Source organism: Notechis scutatus, chromosome 9 (assembly GCF_049901735.1).
Source record: "Notechis scutatus isolate UNSWTSFEM ecotype Mainland chromosome 9, rNotScu1.2, whole genome shotgun sequence".
NCBI classification, from domain to species: Eukaryota; Metazoa; Chordata; class Lepidosauria; order Squamata; family Elapidae; genus Notechis; species Notechis scutatus.
In genome coordinates, this window is record NC_142017.1 from 3,332,187 (window position 1) to 3,352,831 (window position 20,645).

Sequence of the window (20,645 nt, forward strand, 5' to 3'; positions counted from 1 at the left end):
AAAAAATATAAGTTTTTGATTATGCAAAATTGGGATTTTATATTATATCTGTCAAGCTTTGAAATCCTCATGAAAGTTCCTATAATAAGAAACCAATTTGAGTTAATACCATCATTTGGCAATCATGATATCAAATGTTTCCTTTGCTTAATAACAAGATAGATTTAGATGCAGCCAAGAGAAAATTGTTAAGTCTGAAAGTCCTCCATTTCCTGCTCTCCAACTTAACTGGCAACCCTAAATGAAGTCATTTTGTGTGGTGCTGAGCTTAATTCTGAAATTGCTTTAGATAATCATCTTAATTTCAGCCTTTGGAAAAAGTGACGGAGGAAGAACTGGGAGGAAGAAAAGCACCAGAGAGAGAGAAAAAAGACAGATGTAAGTCATTAGCATGAGAGAAGCTGAGAGTGGAACATATCTTATGGTTTCTACCTTACCAACCACTGGCATAAAATGTGCCCCCAGAAAATTATTTGTGCAGGAATACAGAGCTTTTTTTTTTTTTAAAGCATGTCTTTATTACTTTTATAAGTAACTCATATAATACAGTGAATATACCTAATAGTTCTTCTTCCTCCTATTTTCCTCAGAATAACAACTAGCTCAAAGTCACTCAGCTAGCTTTCATGACTAAGACAGGACTAGAACTCACAGACTTCTGGTGATTGGCCCAAAGTTACCCAGCCAGCCTTCATGGCTAAGGCAGGGCTAGAACTCACCGTCTCCTGGTGATTGGCCCAAAGTCACCCAGCCAGCTTTTATGACTAAGTTGGGACTAGAACTCACAGTCTTCTGGTGATTGGCCCAAAGTCACTCAACTGGCATTTATGTCTAAGGAGGGACTAGAACTCAGTGCCTCCTGGAGATCGGTCCAAAGGCACCCAGGCAACTTTCATGGCTAAAGCAGGACTAGAACTCATACTCACCTGTTGTTTGGCTGATTTCCATGCTTAAGGCAGGACTAGAACTTCCCATCTCCTGGTGATTGGCCCAAAGTCATCCTTCCAACTTTCTTGTCTAAGGTGGGACTAGAACTCACCATCTCCTGGTTTTTTGGTCAGCACCTTCACCATTACACCAACCATTATACCAAGCTGCCTTATCGCCTGCTGAAAAATTCCTATTTTTGTTTGACAATTGTTATATGGCTATATGACTTTTTCACACCTCCCCAGATTATCTCCAGCTATTCCTGATCGGGAGTTTATTTTATATTAACTTTATCAAGATACATTTCACAAATCCTTTTATTTTGTTCTCGCTTTGGGGAAAACTTGGTGTTTTATTTTACATTTTGTATACGTGCTTCTGACTCTTCCCTTTTCCTTTGTTCATCTTTGCCTACACATTCACATATCACACACACACACACACAAACTTTGCAGTATGGGATGGATGAGGGTCTCCAGAAAAGCTGTCAGCAAGTTAAAAAAATTAGGAAGAGAAATTATCTATAGATTTGTAAAATTTATTGCTCCCCAACCCATCTTACCGTGGGGTAATTCTGGGTAGCTTACAATTTTAAAATGATAAAAAATGATAACAAAACCTAAAAGATAGAAATGAAATACCTTAAAGATCCAATTATGGAGCTTTTCTCTCTCCCTCCTCCCCACTCCTCTCTTTTTTGCTGTCTTTCTATCTTCTGTCTTTCCGTTTTTCTCTTTCTTTCTCTCTTTTTTTGCTGTCTTGTTTTATCTTCTCTCAATCTTTCTCTCTCTTGCTGTCTTTTTCTTTCTTTTTTCTTTCTTTTTCTTTCCCCTCTCTCTCTCTCCTCTCCCTCCCTCCCTTCCCCCCCTCTCTCCAGAAGTTACATAGCTTTTCTAAAGATAAACCCCTTCTTGGCCAGCTGGTTAAAATCCAGTGTGTGTAAGAATGTTTATTATATGTCATGATTCTAAATCCATTTTCACGTTGAAGCCTTCATTTCACTCTTGGCCTTTAGTGACTTATTTTGAACAAGTCACACCTTGCTTGCTTCTTTTTCCCACCTTATATAATAAAAAATAATAGCGTGATATTGCTGTTCACAATCTGCAAGTAGCCTGTTAAGAGTGTTTCCTTGGAACTTCCCATCACTTGGAAGAAAATGGGCTCTATTGATCTAAATGATTGACTTTCCTTCCGAGGTGTTCTGAATTACTGAAACTAACCAAAGTCTCCAGGAACCTGAATTGGAGGCCTTGCAGGTAATTTTTCATGGAAGGGAGGGACATTTCCTTAATGTGTTTTTTTTCCCCTCTCAATTTACTTCAAGGATACAAGCTCAACATCCACAATAAATCTCAGGGTCATTAGCTTCTGAGATGATGGGACAAATAAGATTTACTGGTCTTTTTAACCCCAGAAAGCCGTTTGCTGTGATTTGGGGAGGGGGCGTAATTCTGAGGTTTACCTACAGCAATGATCCTCAAACTTTAACAGATGTAGACTTCAACTCCCAAAATGTCCCAGCTGGCATGTCCAAATTGGTGCAAAAGACCTTGTTGATAGGACCTGAGGATTTCTCAAGAAATTAGAAGCAATTTAAAGATAAAGAATGCAGCCGCCCCTCCCTCATTCCTCTTTCATTGAGGTGCGGTTGCTTTGTTGGCTGGCAGAATGAAATATGACATGTTCTGACATCCTCTTATGAAATACAGGAACAGCTAACACTTTATTATTTGTAGCAAGACATGACAACCATAAATATAAAGTTTAAAGGACCATAAAGGCTGTATAAAAAGAAACTGTAAATCAGGAAGGAAGGGAGGGAGGGAGGGAGGAGAAACTAAAGGGAAAAGAAGGGAGGAAAAATGAAAGGGAAAAGGGAGGGAGGAGAAACTGATGGGGAGAAGAAGGGAGGGAGGGAGGGAGGGAGGAAGGGAGGGAGGAAGAAGGTGGAACACAAATGTGATGGCCCAGGGTGGGATACAAAATGAACACAGTCACAGAAAATAGATGAAACCCCTTTTATTCCTTCACTTTGTTTCCAAGCTCTGAATATTCTTGATGGAAGACAAAAAACTCCCCCACAAACAGTTACAAGATGAAGGAAAAAAGCAACACAAACCAGGCAAAATAAGGGTTGGAGGACATCCACAGATAACACACAGGGAAGGCCAAACTCAAAGAGGAACTATAAACTAGAGATATTTCCACGCTTTGTTTCCAGCATTCACCCATATGCAGGTCCATCCTCTTATTCAATTGTCACAGCTGCAGCCCATGAAGAGGATCAAAGCCCTCTCCCCCGCAGTAGACTACATCTGTCCATTATCCTCTCCTCCCTGCATGCCCTAGGATGGAGACGGGATGGGCCTGGGTCCTCCTCTGACTGCCCAGCCAACCTTGCCTCCTCCACAACCTCCGGAGCCACACTCCCACTCCCTGTTGGCTGTTCCTCCTCTCCCTCAGAGTCAGTCTCCACCAGGGAACATGACAACAAGGTTCTGTAGTATCTTTGTTTAATTTACCTTCTATACCTATATGCTTGATTTAAAATTTAAGTAGAATGTCAGGTAACTCAAACCACCTGCTTTTCTTTTAATACAGTTTTGCTCTCACCAACCAAGAAATATAGATCCTTCCCTTTTTTTTTTTTTGGTCCCCTTCCTTCTTTTTACAAGTAAACTAGATGATGATATGAATTCTGGGCAATCAAGGGAGCTCATATTTTCCTATGATCTTCTGGACAGAGACAAAAGCCATCCCAGAGAAAAGAAAAACTCTACAAGGAGTTTACTCTTGCTTCACAGGCCAAATTCAACGTCCTTTCTCTCTGCCTGGCCTTTCAAATAATCGAAGGGTGGCTTAGCTGAAAATCAAGGGATCTCCCATTCCTTCTCGGGAAATGATATATCTACTAATTCCAATCCTCGGAGGATAGTTTTACATCCATTTAACTCTGTGTTTTGATTTTTCCTCCTCTTTTCTTTCATCAAAGATTATTTTCAACTACTTGGTTCATGTCTGGTTTTAGCTTGGCAGGTTACAGGCCTAATTTAAATTGACCACAAAACCGCCTCATTTCCCCCACGCTTGAAATTTATATATATATATTTTCTTTTTCTTTTCCTTTGATGGATGGCTCATCTTTGGTCCTGACACATAAGTTCATTAAAAGTCCATTAGCTTCATGCCAAGAGACCCAAACGTTGATTAAAATAATCTTTGCAGTTTTTTAAGGCGTGGCAGCCTTCCTGCCTCTGTTTGATGCAAACCGCACCGATTAAAACTCGGTGCAAAAATAGCATTCCAAAAGAGGAATCTGTTCAGGTATCTTTCAGCTAGGCTGACGGAAGAGCTCATAATGAGTACTGCAAATGAGCATCATGGTGGACTGATGGACCATTTGACGCCAGGAGTCAAGATATGTTTCAGTGGTTTTGACAGACATCCTGCCTCGCTGTAAGAGAATTGGAATTCACCTCTCTTTTTTCTCTGGGGTGGGGGTGGGGGGTTGATAATACCTCCCTTGTTATTTTTGAATGCAGGAATTGGTTAGAGTATATAGTCAGAGGAATTGTTTCAGGTCTGAATGAATCCTAAAGAGATGCTAGGTATAATGTCTAATGTCTATACTTTGCCTCTGATATTCTTTAAAGCATTTCTCTCTCTCCCTCTCTCTCTCTCTCTCTCTCTCTCTCTCTCTCTCTCTCTCTCTCCCTCTCTCTCTTTCTCATACACATACACTACCTTCCTTCCTCCTTCCCTACCTCCATTTATCCATCCATTCTTCCATTTCTTTCCTTCCTTCCTCCCTCCCATTAATCTATCCATCCATTCTTCCATTTCTTTCCTTCTTTCCTTCCTTCCTTCCATCAATCCTTCCTTCCTTTTACTTCCTTCCTTCTACTTCCTTCCTTTCATCCATCCATCCATCCCCTTCCTTTCTTCCTCCCTCCCTCCCTGTTGCCCTCTTTCTTCCTCCCTCCCTCCCTCCCTCCCTCTTTTCTTTCTTTCTTTCTTTCTTTCTTTCTTTCTTTCTTTCTTTCTTTCTTTCTTTCTTTCTTTCTTTCTTTCTTTCTTTCTTTCTTTCTTTCCTTCCTTCCTTCCTTCCTTCCTTCCTTCCTTCCTTCCGTCCTTCCTTCCTTCCTTCCTTCCTTCCTTCCTTCCTTCCTTCCTTCCTTTTGCCCATCTTAACCAACTCAGATTGGTTGCCAGTCAAATAATTTGGTTGCATTTCAACAAAACTTATTTCCTGGGATGTGACAAAATGCTTGAAATATGCCAGAAAATAAAATCAAAAAGAGCTCTTAAGTTACCGTTAATGCTTAAATGTTTAGACTGCTGCTTTTCAGGGTTCACTTCATTCCTCTTTAACAAAGTTATTTCTGTCTGTGTTTAGAAAAGAGATTATCCAGTAGTAAAGTGACCTACAACCCAGTGTCCATTTTTTTGAGATCAAAGAATCATAAAGTTGTCAGATGCTCTTGTGTTCTAATGAAACCATAAGCTTGAAAAAAATTCTTTATTCACTCACTGAATAAATGGTTAGTAAACTTTATAATTTGCACAATTATTCAGTCATATACACAGTGCTCGACTTTTGTATTTAAACAGATCTACACAAAATTGTGCATTTACAAGCTAGTTATAAAACATGTCTCTTCTCAAATAATAATAATAATAATAATAATAATAATAATAATAATAATAATAATAATAATAATAATAATAATAATAATCCCACAGTCCTAAACCTATTTCCACCCAAAACATGATTGGCTGGTTAACATTTTAATTTCATGTTTTCATTGAACCAAGAAATACGTTGGAGTATTTGGGACTCACAATAGGTCAAGTTAATAAGGCTGCTGTCCAACAGAAACCCATTTGCAAATAATCCTCTTTAAACACATTCGGACATACTTCTGAATAAGCGAGTCTCAGACTGCAATGCAAGTTTTGGGATTTGTAATGACTGAATCCCTCTGACAGGCAATTAGATGAGAAGCCACTGAAGCTGAAATCCGGGCACTGAACATGCAAACCGTCGTTGGCCAATCCTTGAAGTGAACATTAAAATAAGCTTTTTTATCGACCTCAAGTAAGAAGTTGTCCAAAACACCTGTCAATAATCAGAGTGACACCTCATTTCTCACCATAGTCATAAAAGAAGCACAATTTGCTTGATTCAACCAGTTCAAGAATGGCCTTTTATCCTCCTCTTATGTGCATCCATCAGCATGTTTGCAGCCCTTTCCATAGACACATTGTTCATATTGGCTTCCCAGACAAACGACCTTTGAGAGGGATGTAATGATGACACTACATTGAATAGAAACTCAAGGATGTAAAATCAATTGGAATTGTGGTCAAAGAAAACTCATTCTTTTGTAAAACAAAGAAACCAGAATGTTATGTGCTGTTCAAATTTCTGCCTTTGAGAAATGGTTCTGCTTTTTGTTAATATTGATTGGATGAAATAACTACAGAGCTAAACAATATACATTCTCTCTCTCTCTCTCTCTCTCTCTCTCCCTCTCCCTCTCCCTCTCCTCTCCCTCTCCCTCTCCCTCTCCCCCCTCTCACACACACACCCCTAACCATCTATCCTTGTTGTTAAATGCATACGGGTCAAACAGCAAATGGGACAGGATAGCACTGTTCCCATATTTAAGGGGCTCCTACAAAGATGAGGGGTCAAGCTATTTTCCAAAGCACCAATATGCAAGACAAGAAACAATGGTTGGAAACTAACCAAGGAGAGAAGCAACCTTAGAACTAAGGAGAAATTTCCTAAAGGTGAGAGCAATCAACCAATGGAATAACTTGCCTTCAGAAGTTGTGGGTGCTCATCACTGGAGGCTTTCAAAAAGAGACTGGACCATCCTTTGCCTGAAACTATATAGGGTCTCTTGCTCAAGCAGGGGGTTGAACTAGAAGACCTCTGAAGTCCCTTCCAACTCCATTGGGAAGGAATAGGGTTAAATGCCAAATTGATTGATTGATTGATTGATTTCTGCTAGCTCATTTTCGACTCCTAGTGACTACAGGGATAATGAGGCAATCAAACATTATTGATACTCAGTCTATTAATTAAAGTATGCACTTTCAAAACAACAACAACAACAACAAACAAACCCTAAAAACTACAGGACCATCCATTGCATAAACTCAGTTTCCTGCAGATTTCAAAACCAATTTAAACAGGTCAAAGATTCTTTTATATATAATTCAAGAATGTGGCACATTTCACTGACAGACGGACTCTGGGGAAAAACATTGGACTAAATCAAACTTTGCTGCTTAATGAAGCAAACTACTTTTCCAGGATTATTCTTTGTTGTCTATTCCCCCCTCCCCCCTCTTTGAAATACGAGTGCTTCAATCAAATCAAAAGAACAAATGATTTAATGGCATTAGCAACATCGCTACACTCATGATAATGAGGTGGCGCGTGCTGAACTTAGCATGAAGATTCTTAGTTACTTTTATTAAAATGTATTAAAAGGTACAATCCTTGTGCCGTTCTTTGGTTCTCATGAAACACTTGTGGTGCTTATGGAAATAAGTTTTAAAAGGTTAATAGATCCTTAAGTAATATGGAAACCAGAGCTATGCAGCAATCTGATTTGAAAGAGAAAATGCAACTTGGAATAGGAATCAGTGCTTTGTAGTTCGAGCCAACAACTACTTAAAGTAGCTGTGTCTTTTCTTGGACTATCCTCCAGAATTGTGTGTGTGATTCTGAAAAAAAATATACAATTTGTTTTAAAAATTCCTGGTTTAACTCTTATGTCCTCCAAATCACATTTTCTCTTTCAAATCAGGAATAATTGCCTAGAACTGGTTAACAATCTGTAGATTTGGAAATTGAGATTTAAAATAATTACATCTGTTGCAGTTAGCACAAGATAAATCCATTTTGGGTTGTCTTCCCTTTTCCCTGTCTCCCATAGTCCTATGTGAACTAAAAGCACCCATAAAACTAAGTCATTAAAACAATAAAATGCAGGGTTGGTTTTTTTTGCTATGCACCTTTTCAAACAGAACATTTTAATTAAAATGACAATTGATAGGTAGGGATTTGATTCTGAAACAATTGTGTTGGAAAAGCACAAGTGAACAAGCATGCCTTAAACTACAGTTTAAACCTTCAGAAGGTATGGGGGATACTATATGCCATTCCCAGCAGAAAATTCTAGAATCAGAAAGTGCTACCACTAAGTTAGGTTCCCGCACTCTGTGATCTGGACCCACAATTGCACACAAACACAGTTAACCCAAGTTCTTAGACTATGTGGGATATGAAGAAGGATGTTTTTAACAATTTTGGTCCCCAAATGTTATTTAACCTTTGTAAGCTGCTCAGGGTCACCTCACAGTCAGATAGGCAGCAAACAGATTTAATAAATAAATACAACCTTTTAAAGAGTTTCATAATGTATCTTTTCTTTTTATGTACACTGAGAGAATATACACCAAGACGAATTCTGTGTGTGTCTAATCACACTTGGCCAATAAAGAATACATTCATTCATCCATTCATTCATCATTCATTCATTCATTCATTCATTCATCATTCATTCATTCATTCATTCATTCATTCATTCATTCATTCATAAATTGTTATCCACATCTTTAACTGGCCATGGTAGATCAAAAGAAGGCACTTCAGTGCTTTTATTTCATTATATGATAGGTAGATGACAACACTAAATTTAAATAAATTTTCTATTTATTTGGTTGGTTTCCCCCCAAAAATGTCTAATTTGGTCCAGTTTTCTCCAGTTTTCAGAGAGTTTTAAAACAGATTAACAGAGTGGTAAGGGACTTGTAGGTCATCTAGTTCAACCCCTCTATTGTGCTAACAGAAGAGATAAGAGATAAGGGTGTGGAGTCTCTGGACATGGTTCCTTCTGTTGGGTTGAAGAAGAATTGCAAAGATGAAAACTCTCACCCAAATGCTGGAATTTGCTGCAGGATATCTGATGCTTAAAAAGAAATTTAACCAAATTCATGCCTATAGCTTAACAGCAGCCGAATCCACACACAGCACACAGTTCTACTTTATTTTATCTGCAGTATGTATATATTTAAAATAAACTGCAGCTGACTTTAATTGTTCAAGTTGCAAAAAGGTGTTTTGCAATCTGTTCATGTGCAAGACAGGAAAGTTATTTGTTTGTGTGTGTGTGTAGTCTCTAAAGGCTCTGCAGTTTTCCTACGAAACACTTTTCTTTTGAAAACCTCGCTGTAAGTCTGTATAAGTTTATTAGGGAATCGGCAAGGGATAATTCCCTATTAGGAGAGCAGAACAAGAAGAAAAGGAAACAGCATAGTAAATCCGCCTTCGGGTGTTGAATTTAAATGCCGATTTGCAGAACGGGGACGTCCAGCTCCCAGTTTTTATATTTTCTTTTCCGTCTCTCTTGTCTTCTTTTCAGCAACTGTTCTTTTAAAGCTTGTGATGAGGAAAGAATTGTTTGGCACTTTGGAATGGATCAACGCGTCAAATAAGGGGACACAGATAGTCCTCAACTTCCAATCACTTGTTTAGTGATCATTCAATGTTACAACGGCACTGAAAAAAGTGACTTACGACCGTTTTTCATATTTATGACCTTTGCTGCATCCCCAGAGTCATGTGATCAAAATTTTGGATGCTTGGCAATTGGTTCATATTGATGACAGTTGGGATGTCCCTGGGTTATATGGTTACTTTTTGGGAGCTTCTGACAAACAAAGTCAGTGTGGAAGCTGGATTCACTTAGCATCCATATTAAATTAACAACTGGGAGTGATCCACTTAACAACTCTGGCAAGGAAAGCCATAAAATGGGGCAAAAGTTGCTTAACTGTCATGCTTAACAATGGAAATTTGAGGATCAGTTGTGGTCCTTAGTTGATGTCTTGTTCTGTAGTGGGCTTTCTACATTGGCTGAAGGACACATGAGATGCCATATCTTCCCCGGTCAATGCAATTGATAAATCTCACACCTCTTTCTTTTTTTAAAAAAAATAATACGTGGGAAGATTTTGGATTCCAGATCTTTTAAAGCAAGTTGATGCAGGGCTCAGTTCTTCAGCCAGTTGTTTGTTACTTTGACACAACTGGCAACCCTGCATTTTTTTTAAAAAAACCAAAAAACAATATTTTACTTTTGATTTATTTGCATCCTGCCTTTATTATTTTTGCAAATAACTCAAGGTGGCAAACGTTTCCATCATACCTTCCTCCTCTTATTTTTCCCACAACCCTGTGAGGTGGATTGGCTAAGAAAGAAAGAAAGAAAGAAAGAAAGAAAGAAAGAAAGAAAGAAAGAAAGAAAGAGAGAGAGAGAGAGAGAGAGAGAGAGAGAGAGAGAGAGAGAGAGAGAGTCAGTCAGTCAGTCAGTGGTCCAAAATCACTAGCTGCTTTCATGCCTTAAGGCAGGACTAGAATTTACCGTCTCCTGGTGATTGGTCCAAAGTCACCCAGTTGATTTCCTGTCTAAAGCGGGACTAGAATTCACCATCTCCTGGTGATTGACCCAAAGTCACTCAACTGGATTTCACTTTTAAGGTGGGAGTAGAACTGCTAATCCTGGTTTCTAGCCTGGTGCCTTCACTACAAGACCAAACTGGCTCTATTTAACTGTTCAAATTGGCTCTATGTCCCTGTTCAATTTTTTGATGGTCAAACACTCATTGTTAATCAGTTAGAAAATTCTTCAAAAACTAGACTACTAAAAAAAAGAAGAAAAGAGTAAGAAATATTCCCTCCCCCTCTTCTGTTCCAGGTAGTTGCACACAACAAAAGATACGACTCGCCAAAAGCACAAACAACTCTTACTTTTGGAAAAATCTGCCTGACATCTTTCTTTAATAATGTTTGCTTTTTTTTGTAATTGATAGGCGATGCTAGTTTTGGCCCGCTCCTTTCTTTGTCTTAATAGAAGCTGTCACCAGAGCAGAAGCTCAAGCGTTCAATCTGGATTAGGAGAAAAAGACAAGCAGGATATTTTCCCCCAACAAAAACTCTTTTTTTTTCCTTTACAAGGACCAGCGCTACGTGATGCTGCATGGTATATAGTTTTGGTACAGGCTAGAAGGATTTCAAAACACGTTGAGCATGGTCAATCTGCATGATGACTTTTTTGGAGTCATTATATAATGGTGGAAAAGGATCTTGAAAATCTCACAAAGCAAAAACAACTCTTATCTGATTCGCCTGCCATTTTTTCCTTTCCAGGGGCATGGGGAAAGCTACCGTATTTGCCGGCGTATAAGACGACTTTTTTGCCCTAAAAAACATGCCTCCAAGTGGGGGTCGTCTTATACGCCGGTAAATACGTTGTCACTCGGTGCAAGGGCGACGGGGCGGAGCTCCGCAACTTGCGAAGCCCTTCAAGCCCAGCCGGAGTCTCTCTTCCTCCTCCTCCCACCCACCCACCCTCCGCCCGGCTCGGGCGCTTGCGGAGGCCAATAATGGCCCGGGAGTGGGGGAGAAGGTGGTGGGGTGGACTGTGGCGCCCCTCCTTCTGGGCAGCGGGGCGGGGGCGGCAATTTGCTCCTCCCGCTTCTCCCTCCCTCTTTGAAAGACCGGGAGGGCTGTGCTTGGGGCGGGGGGTGTCCTCGGGAAGTTCCTGATGGGACCCCGCTGGGCAGGGCCACCCGGCTCCCGAGCTGCTTTCCAGGGTCCCCTTGGGAAGAAAAGGGTCCGTGGGCGGTGGAAGAAGGCGAGCAACCTCCTCCCGCCCCCTGTCCCGTCCCTCCTCTTGTCCCCTCCTCCCTCCCCGCTTAAGAGAGAAAGATCCGCCTCCCTGCACCGAGCTGCCACCCGGCGCCGCGTCTCCCGGCCAGCGCTGCGACTTGGGAACCGGCCAAGCGACTTTAAAACCGAGCGGAGGCCAGAGATAGCCGGAATTACCCTCCACACACACACACACACACACACACACACACACACACACACACAGAGAGAGAGAGAGAGAGAGAGAGTTGGCAGCTGTCCATCCCCCACCCTTGGAGTCCCGATGGCACGCACGCGGGGCTGTCACAAAGAAAGGGAGAGGAATTGAGTGCCAGCCTGAGAAAGGCGAAGCTGCCTCTCTAAAGCATTTTGGTGGCTTTGTAAGTTTGGGGAAAGGGGCGGGGTGTCAATCAAGAATTATATCCAGAATACCCCAAGTGTTACAACTTACCTTATTTGCCGCGTATGAGATGACTTTTTGCCCTGAAAAGCATGCCTCCAAGTGGGGGGTCGTCTTATACGGCGAGTATATAACAAAAACTATATTTTGAGTGGAAATGTTGGGGGCTCGTCTTATACGCCCAGTCGTCTTATACGCCGGCAAATACGGTAGTTGGACTTTAATTAATCAATGGAGCTATGAAACAGCTTGTCTCCCAGAGTTATGGAAGCTCTGTCACTGGAGATTTTCAAGAAATGACTGGACAACCATTTAGTCGGGGTGGGTAAGGTCTCCTGCCTTGACCAGGCAGTTGGACTTGAAGATCTCCATAGTCCCTTCCAGTTCTATGATTCTGTGATTGATTCTGTGATTGCTTCTATGATTCTATGATTGAATCTGATTCTATAATTGATTCTATTATTCTACAATTGATTATGTGATTCCAGGATTCTACATTTTTATGATTCTATGATTCTATTGTTCTGTTTTTATGATTCTATGATTCTGATTCCATCATTCTATGTTTTTTATTTCCATAGTTCTGTTTTTATGATTCTATTATTATGATTCCATCATTTTATGATTCTATGATTCCATAATTCTATGTTTTTTTATGATTCTATAATTATGTTCCATCATACTATGTTTTTTATGATTCCATAATTCTGTTTTTATGATTCTATGATTCTTATTTCATGATTTTATTATTCTATGATTCCATAATTCTGTTTTTATGATTCTATGATGACGTTTGGTCACCCTACTATATCATACATTGGGATATGCTTGTAAGAAGATTTCTAGTAGAATTCTGTTAAACCACCACTTCTTTATAATTATGTTTCAGATTGAAATCTTAGTCAGTAGCTTCAACATGAATCTTGTGGGAAAAATATTCGCCAGTCCTTTATGCGGTACCGGTTTCACCAATTACCTCTTTTGTTTTAAAAGCCATATTTTCTCAGATAGTCATTACCATTTTCACACAGTCTCTGAAACATCTTTCTCTCTCTCCTTTAAAAAAAAAGATTTATTTCAAATGTCAAAGCTGAGGTCAACGCACACATACACGACACAATTGCTTTGTATTACTCTCAGTTAAGGAAATTCTTGACTATAGATTACACTTCCTCCAGCTTTAGCTCTCTGGTCATTAGTGTGATTTATTCTGAAGAAATTAGATACTGAATATTTCAATATTGGCATAAAAATCTAATTCTCCAGTTGCTATAGAGCAAATATATTTCTTACTAACTCGTAGTCATGGCAACTACAAAAGGACAATCTCCCCCCTCCCTTTAAAAAATTTGTTCAAGTATGTATTTCTAGTTGTTGCTACCAAAATTATTGCCAAAAGAGGTGGGGAAGAAATCAATTCTGATTATTTATAATGCAATTATTTTTTGTGGGCTCCAGTTTAGCATTTTCAAAAGCATCTTTTGAAAATGGGATGGCTTGGTTAGGATTGTTTCACTGAGGCAGGCCAGATTGTCTCTGCAGGAGGAGGAAGAGAAGGAAAAGCAACATCAATAAAGATGGACAGAAAAATGTGAGTAAACCCATTATCCCTCAATAAATGGGATTGGTTAATTATACAAAGGACATCCTATATTAATATCTTTTTTTTTATTTAATAAATGAAAATGTCAGGGTAATTGCTTATTCATTAATATGAAGAGTTGTTGTGAAATATATCTCAGGCACTGGAATATTTAGGGCATGATGTCCTTCCCTTCCAACTTTGTGGACTTCAACTCCCAGAATTCCCCAGTCACACTAATGATCATAAACCATGGCTGACTGGGGAATCTTGGGAGTTGAAGTCCACCAGTCTTAAAGTTATCAAGGTTAGACACCCCTGATTTTGGTAGGAAAACAAGAGATTTATAATACAGGTAGTCCTTACTTACAACCATTTATTTAGTGACAGTTTGAAGTTACAATGGCATTAAAAAAGTGACTTATGACCAGTTCTCACACACTCTTACAACCATTGTAGTATGCTCACAGTCACGTGATCAAATTTTGAGCACTTGGCAACCGGCAATGCATTTTGGTTGCATATTCCCAGGGTTGCATGATCAACCATTTGTGACCTTCCCAGCTGGCTTCTGACAAACCAAGTCAATGGGGGAAACCAGATTTGTTTCACAACCACCTGGTTCACCTAAGTACAATGGTTTGTTTAACAACAGTGTCAAAAAATGGGGCACAGCTTGCTGAACAACTGCATTCTGTAGCAACAGAAATGTTGGGCTAAATTGTGTTGAAAGCCATGGACTACCTGTAGTTGTTTATACCCAGAAGTTGTAGTCCAAAGGGAACTTGTGTTCAAATGTGTGCTGCTTGAATTTGTATGGGAAACAGCTGTTGAAAGCGACAATATAAAACAGAAATGCCACGAAGTGTATTTATGACCCAAAGTAGCCCTCTGCATCTGATGACATTCTGGTTCCTGCACAGACAGGTTCAGAAAACATGCATCAGATAAATTTGTAAAGAAGGACATGGGATTAATATATATTTCTCCATCTTCCTCGAATAATTTCCCCAATGCTGTCTTCAGGGGTGACATTTAGCCTGAATCATCTTGCTATGTCAGATAGCAATGGTAAACCAGGAGAAAAGAGAATTTACCCAGGAGATTTGAAGGATGTGAAGTCAAGAATCTGACCCACACAATATACAAGAAAACTGCAAATGTTTCTTCCAAATCCTAACCCAAGCAGGAAGACTTAATTGAATCCTTCCTTTCTCTGAAAACTTGATCTCCAAACACATGAATGAGAGCCGTATAAAACCTGAGAATACGTGGTTGCCCTTGAATGGGAGACACTGTTTCATGCAGGCTGACCTAGTTTCAAAAAACATCTATAGGAGAAAAGCTCAGATTTCTGTGGAGGTGAGCCAGAAAAAGAGCAAGAAAGAAGAAAAAAGTAGGTGTAGAAGGGAATGGAACTTCCTATCAAGTGTTGTATGAGGAGGCTTTGTTTCATTTTCTAACTTATCATTCTCAGCTGGAATCAAAAGGGACATGGATGGATACTCTGCCCTAAACTATACACTCTCCAGAAGGCACAACAATGTGGTTGGATGTTTAGTCCTAGAAGATATAATCTCCAGAAGCTACACAATGTGGTTAGACACTCTGCCCTAAACTATACACTCTCCAGAAGGCACAACAATGTGGTTGGATGTTTAGTCCTAGAAGATATAATCTCCAGAAGCTACACAATGTGGTTAGACACTCTGCCCTAAACTATACACTCTCCAGAAGGCACAACAATGTGGTTGAACACTCTGCTCTAGAAGACACAGTCTCCAGAAGATACAACAATGTGGTTAGATATTTAGTTCTAGAAGACATAATCTCCAGAAGGCACAACAATGTGATTGGACATCCTGTCAACTCTGCCACTCAGAAGATACAACAGTGTGGTTGGACATTCTGCCCTAGAAGATACAGTCTCCAGAAGATGCAGCAATGTCAGATTTAAATCCTTAGAAGATGCCAATATCAAGAATGAAAGATTCCCAATTCTATCCAACAGTTCCTGAAACAGACAGACAGACAGACAGACAGACACACACACACACACACACACACCCCGGATAACCTCAATGTTCAACACTGTGAAGATATTTTGGGCTTAAACCTAATGGCAGAAATGCTTATTAAGCCAGCGCTCCCCGTCCCTGTTATGGATTATGAAAGGAGATTGACAAGAGGCAATCACGCCAGGAAAGCAAATAATAGGAAGAAAAAATCAAATCGCACAGAAGAAACGTCTGTCATTTGGAGCCCTGACCAAAAAAAACACAAAAAACAAAAAAAACCTCACCCTATTCAAATAATTAAAGGAGAATTGTATGCTCTGCTGCTCCAGGCCTCATTCCGCTTGAGGTGGGCAAATAAATTGGAAGACTAACATATGGACATAAAGTGGGTAACAAAAGTTTGTGTAAGATATTGTCGGCTTAGATCAGTGTGAAAGAGGGGAAAAGTGCATTTAATGGAACCTGTCAGTGCTGGTAACATAGACCAGAGTTTCTCAACTCTTTAAGCTACATAGACTTCAACTCCCAGAATTCCCCAGCCTGCAGTTTTGTTTTAGTAGGAAACTGGAGATAAATCCATTATTTCAGCAATTTCAGTGCAGTCTCTAATTTTCTGCCATCTACCCTACTAGCAAACATTCACAAGCAAGAAATATATCTACCTATGATGTCTTTCTTTCACACACACCTTCCTTCCTTCCTTCCTTCCTTCCTTCCTTCCTTCCTTCCTTCCTTCCTTCCTTCCTTCCTTCCTTCCTTCCTTCCTTTCTTTCTTTCTTTCTTTCTTTCTTTCTTTCTTTCTTTCTTTCTTTCTTCCTTCCTTCCTTCCTTCCTTCCTTCCTTCCTTCCTTCCTTTCTTTCTTTCTTTCTTTCTTTCTTTCTTTCTTTCTTTCTTTCTTTCTTCTTTCTTTCTTTCTTTCTTTCTTTCTTTCTTTCTTTCTTTCTTTCTTTCTTTCTTTCTTTCTTTTTTGCTCTCTCCTGTCTCTGTCTCTGTCTTGCTTTCTCTATCTCTCTCTATTATTTTTCTATCATCTATTCCATCCATCTACCCACCCACCCATCCACCCACCCACCTACCCACCCACCCACCCACCCATCCATCCATCCATCTACCTACCTACCTACCTACCTACCTACCTACCTACCTACCTACCTGCCTACCTTCCTACCTACCTACCTATCATCTATCTATCTATCTATCTATCTATCTATCTATCTATCTATCTATCTATCTATCCATCCATCCATCCATCCATCCATCCATCCATCCATCCATCCATCCATCTACTTATCTACCTATCAATCATTTCATCAAACTGGGTAGAAGTAGTACATTTGAGTACCACATTCCTCCATCATGTGATATTTGTACTACAATAGCACACACCAAATAAACAACCCTTTTGACCTTGAAGGAGTTAAAATGACTCACACTTCTGACTTCCCTTCTCAGGAAGCAAGCAAAACAAAAGGTTAGGATTTATTTTTTTCCCCTTTCTCCTTCCAGATGACGGCATTTCAAAGGAGATAAATATTGGCAGCAATCCTTGATTTGATGCACTGATATGGTTCATCAAGGCAGTTGCAAATTAGTCCTGGCACTGTCAGGAAATATCATCTGTTTATTAGTGAGGGCTTATTAGTGAGGAAATTGCAGGCACAAATCAGGTACTCGTGTAAGATTCGGCCATGCAATGTTTTGTCACCCCAGTCTCGACTAGCAGAGCACTCAAGCATATCGGGTTTGCCAGACGCTGCTTGAAAATGTTTCATAAAAATGCACGGTTTGAGCTGGACGTTCACAGTTACTATTGGGAGAGGGTGTAGCGATCAGCAAGGTTTCTAAACATACAGGTAGGTCCTCATTTAGCAATCACAATTGAGACTATCGCTAAACAAAGAGATCATTAAGTAGAAAATCACAGAACCAGTGATGGATTTACGACCTCTCTCTCCATTTAGTCGTTAAGTGAGTCACTGAGTAGAAAATCACAAAACCAATGATGGATTTACAATCTCATTCCCCCAAAGTAAGCAAGGAATCACCCAAGAAATAAACTCAACATTCTCACTCAAAGCTCTAAAGACCAGGCTCAAACTATCCTACTTCAGACCCAGCTTTCTGGAGAAGGCCTGTTGCTAGAAAAAGTGGAAGGAAAGAGAAGAAGAACCAGAAGCAAGGTAGATGCATTCAGTTACATAGATAATGGTGGCAACCATTGGAAGATCTGAAGAAACAAATTGAGCACAGATTGTTATGGGACAAAACCCCAATCTATGTAAATACTAAGAGTTGACAAACACTTCATGGCACATAATCAATCAATCAGTCAGTCAGTCAGTCAACCAACCAACCAACCAACTGATCCATCAGTGTCCCTTATCACTGTAGGCATGTGGCAATTGCAAGATCATCGTCCTATTGCTACAGACTCTAAAAAAAACCCATCTTTAACTATGTACAAACCCCACCCAGGATCTTCACCATGTTGCCACCTGCCTAGAAACAATGAGATGCTCCATCTTTACTCCTTCTTGCTACACACATGGTGACAACAGCCACAAACACAAATTGACAGCAGATTGTAGCTTTCCTAGAACAAATCACTTTTTCCTGAAAAAAAAAAGGGATGTTTCCGCTCATTCATTTTCCCCACTCTGACCTGATGACTAGAACTCATTATAGCATTTCATTGATCAGCCCTGTTGTGTTTGCCCTTATAGAGAACAAGTTTAATAACACTCAATATTACATTTTTATTACACTCGAGTGCCGGGTTCACCGGTGAATATTTTGTTCTCTGTCTTTCTTTGGAGATTACAGCCCCAGAGCCTCCAACCCTGGTAATTCTCTCATTACCCAAACGAGGTTGGTGGCACACCTTCCTAGTCTAGAGTTCATTCAATCAGACCCCTACAGTTAATCATTTGGATGTCATATTTATTTTCCATGAAAAATGAAGAGCAGTAACTGAAACTGAGCCAATCTTTTCTGGAAAAAAAGTGAGTTTGATTCCAAATCTCACCAAATTAATATATATAGGTAATCAGTAAACATTCAAAGTTACTAACTATGGCATTAAAAAAAAACCTTACAACCACTTAACTACAGGTAGTCCTTGACTTACAATCTTTCATTTAGTGAACGTTCAAAGTTACAACAGTTACCTTAAGACACAATGCTTAAAGTTGCCAAGGTTGGACACCCCTGATTCAAGGAGAAAACAAGAGATTGATGATACAGGTAGGCCTTAACTTACAACTATTCATTTAATGACCATTCAAAGTTATAACGGCACTGAAAAAAGAGACCTGTGACCATTGTTCACACTTATGATTGTAGCAGCATCGTCATGGGGATTAATTCACAATTAATCAGTGGAACAACTTGCCTCCAGAAGTTGTGGCTGCTCCATCACTGGAAGTTTTTAAGAAGAGATTGGACAAGAATTTGTCTGGAATGGTATAGTCTCTCCTGTCTGAGCAGGGGTTGGGCTAGAAGACCTCCAAATTCCCTTCCAACTCTTATTATTCTGCTTTAGAGAGGATATGGCTTTCCTGCTGAATTTGGCTTCAGATTTAGGAAGGAGTATTGTGATACAGAGTTTGTGTCAAAACTCATTTCTTTCCATCAAAGTGATCTTTCTTCTACCATTCATGAATCAATATTCACAAAATTTCAAGCTTCTCTATTACTACAGAGAGTGGATCCGATTTCTCCCTTTCCTTTCATGGTTTCTTTTATTGTCCAGTCTTTCTTCTGAATCCCAATTGATCTGGAAGATTATTTTTTTTCAAATTAATCTTGACATTCAAGCCAAATTTTCTTCTCCATCATCGGTTCCTCTTTTGCAATGCAAACATATGAAGGCGCATTCGGTAACATTCATAATTTCAGCAAAATGCCAACCTCCATTCATTCTTTCTGCACAGAAAATTCTCAAATGCTCAGCTCACGCAGATGGCAGAAATGTACATGAAAGAACAATTCAGTCACCTTATGCAATCATATCAATATTGCTTTTTTGGCTGCCTTGATGAATATGCATTTAGATGCTGGTAAAACACTTCGCAAAAGTTGTTTGTTGCATAGATGTTCAATCAGATCAAAATGGATTTTTAGGAATGGGGACATACGAAATTGCCAGATACAGAATGCCCTGCTTAGCTCAGCATTATGCATGCAGACTGACAGCTATTATCCACTCTAGGATTTGAGATGTTTCTCTGTTCCCCTCATTATGGAAATGCAAGGATTCAGCATGAGATACAGGCAGTCTTCGAACTTACGACCATAGTTGAGATCCAAATTTCTGTTGCTAAGTGAGACAGTTGTTAAGTGAGTTTTGCCTCATTTTAGGACCTTTCTTGCAGGTGTTAAATTAGACCTGCGGTTGTTAAGTGAATCTGGTTGAATTGGCTTTGGCGTAGGGTCTCCTGCTTAAGCAGGGGGTTGGACTAGATGACCCAAAAGGTCCCTTCCAACTCTGTTATTCTGTTCTGTTTTGCTTGTCAGAAGGACATAAAAACGGATCATATGACCCCTGGACACTGCAACTGTCATAAATATGAGTCCCTTTTTTTCAGTGCTGTTGTAACTTTAAACGGTCACTAAATAAAGTGGTGTAAGTCATGGACTACTGTACACATCTGAAATATATGTTAACTACTAACTGATGAGCAGCAGATGTGCCAAAACACATATTATTTTAAATATAATTTCTTGCCACTTTTGTAAAAACTGCAAGAAATTATGTATATACAATGAGATATGTAAAAATTGGGTGTAACATACCCCGGGGGGAAAAAAAGGAGATTTCTAGTGAATTGAATTTGCAGGGAACATTTACTGGATCAAACTTCAAAACTGAAAAAGAAACTGGGAAGAAGAGAAATGTATAGGAGTTCATGCTTTAGATATCTAAACAAGTCTCTTTGATTATACTTAAGGACGAACACAGGAAAGAAAGACAACTTTCAAAG

General features: G+C 39.6%; 1 protein-coding gene across 1 annotated transcript in view; it reads right to left on the reverse strand.

Moving 5' to 3' along the window:
• The window catches only part of CDH13 (cadherin 13), a 411,322-nt gene that overhangs the window by 202,656 nt on the left and 188,021 nt on the right, over positions 1–20,645 (reverse strand). The window lies entirely within an intron of this gene.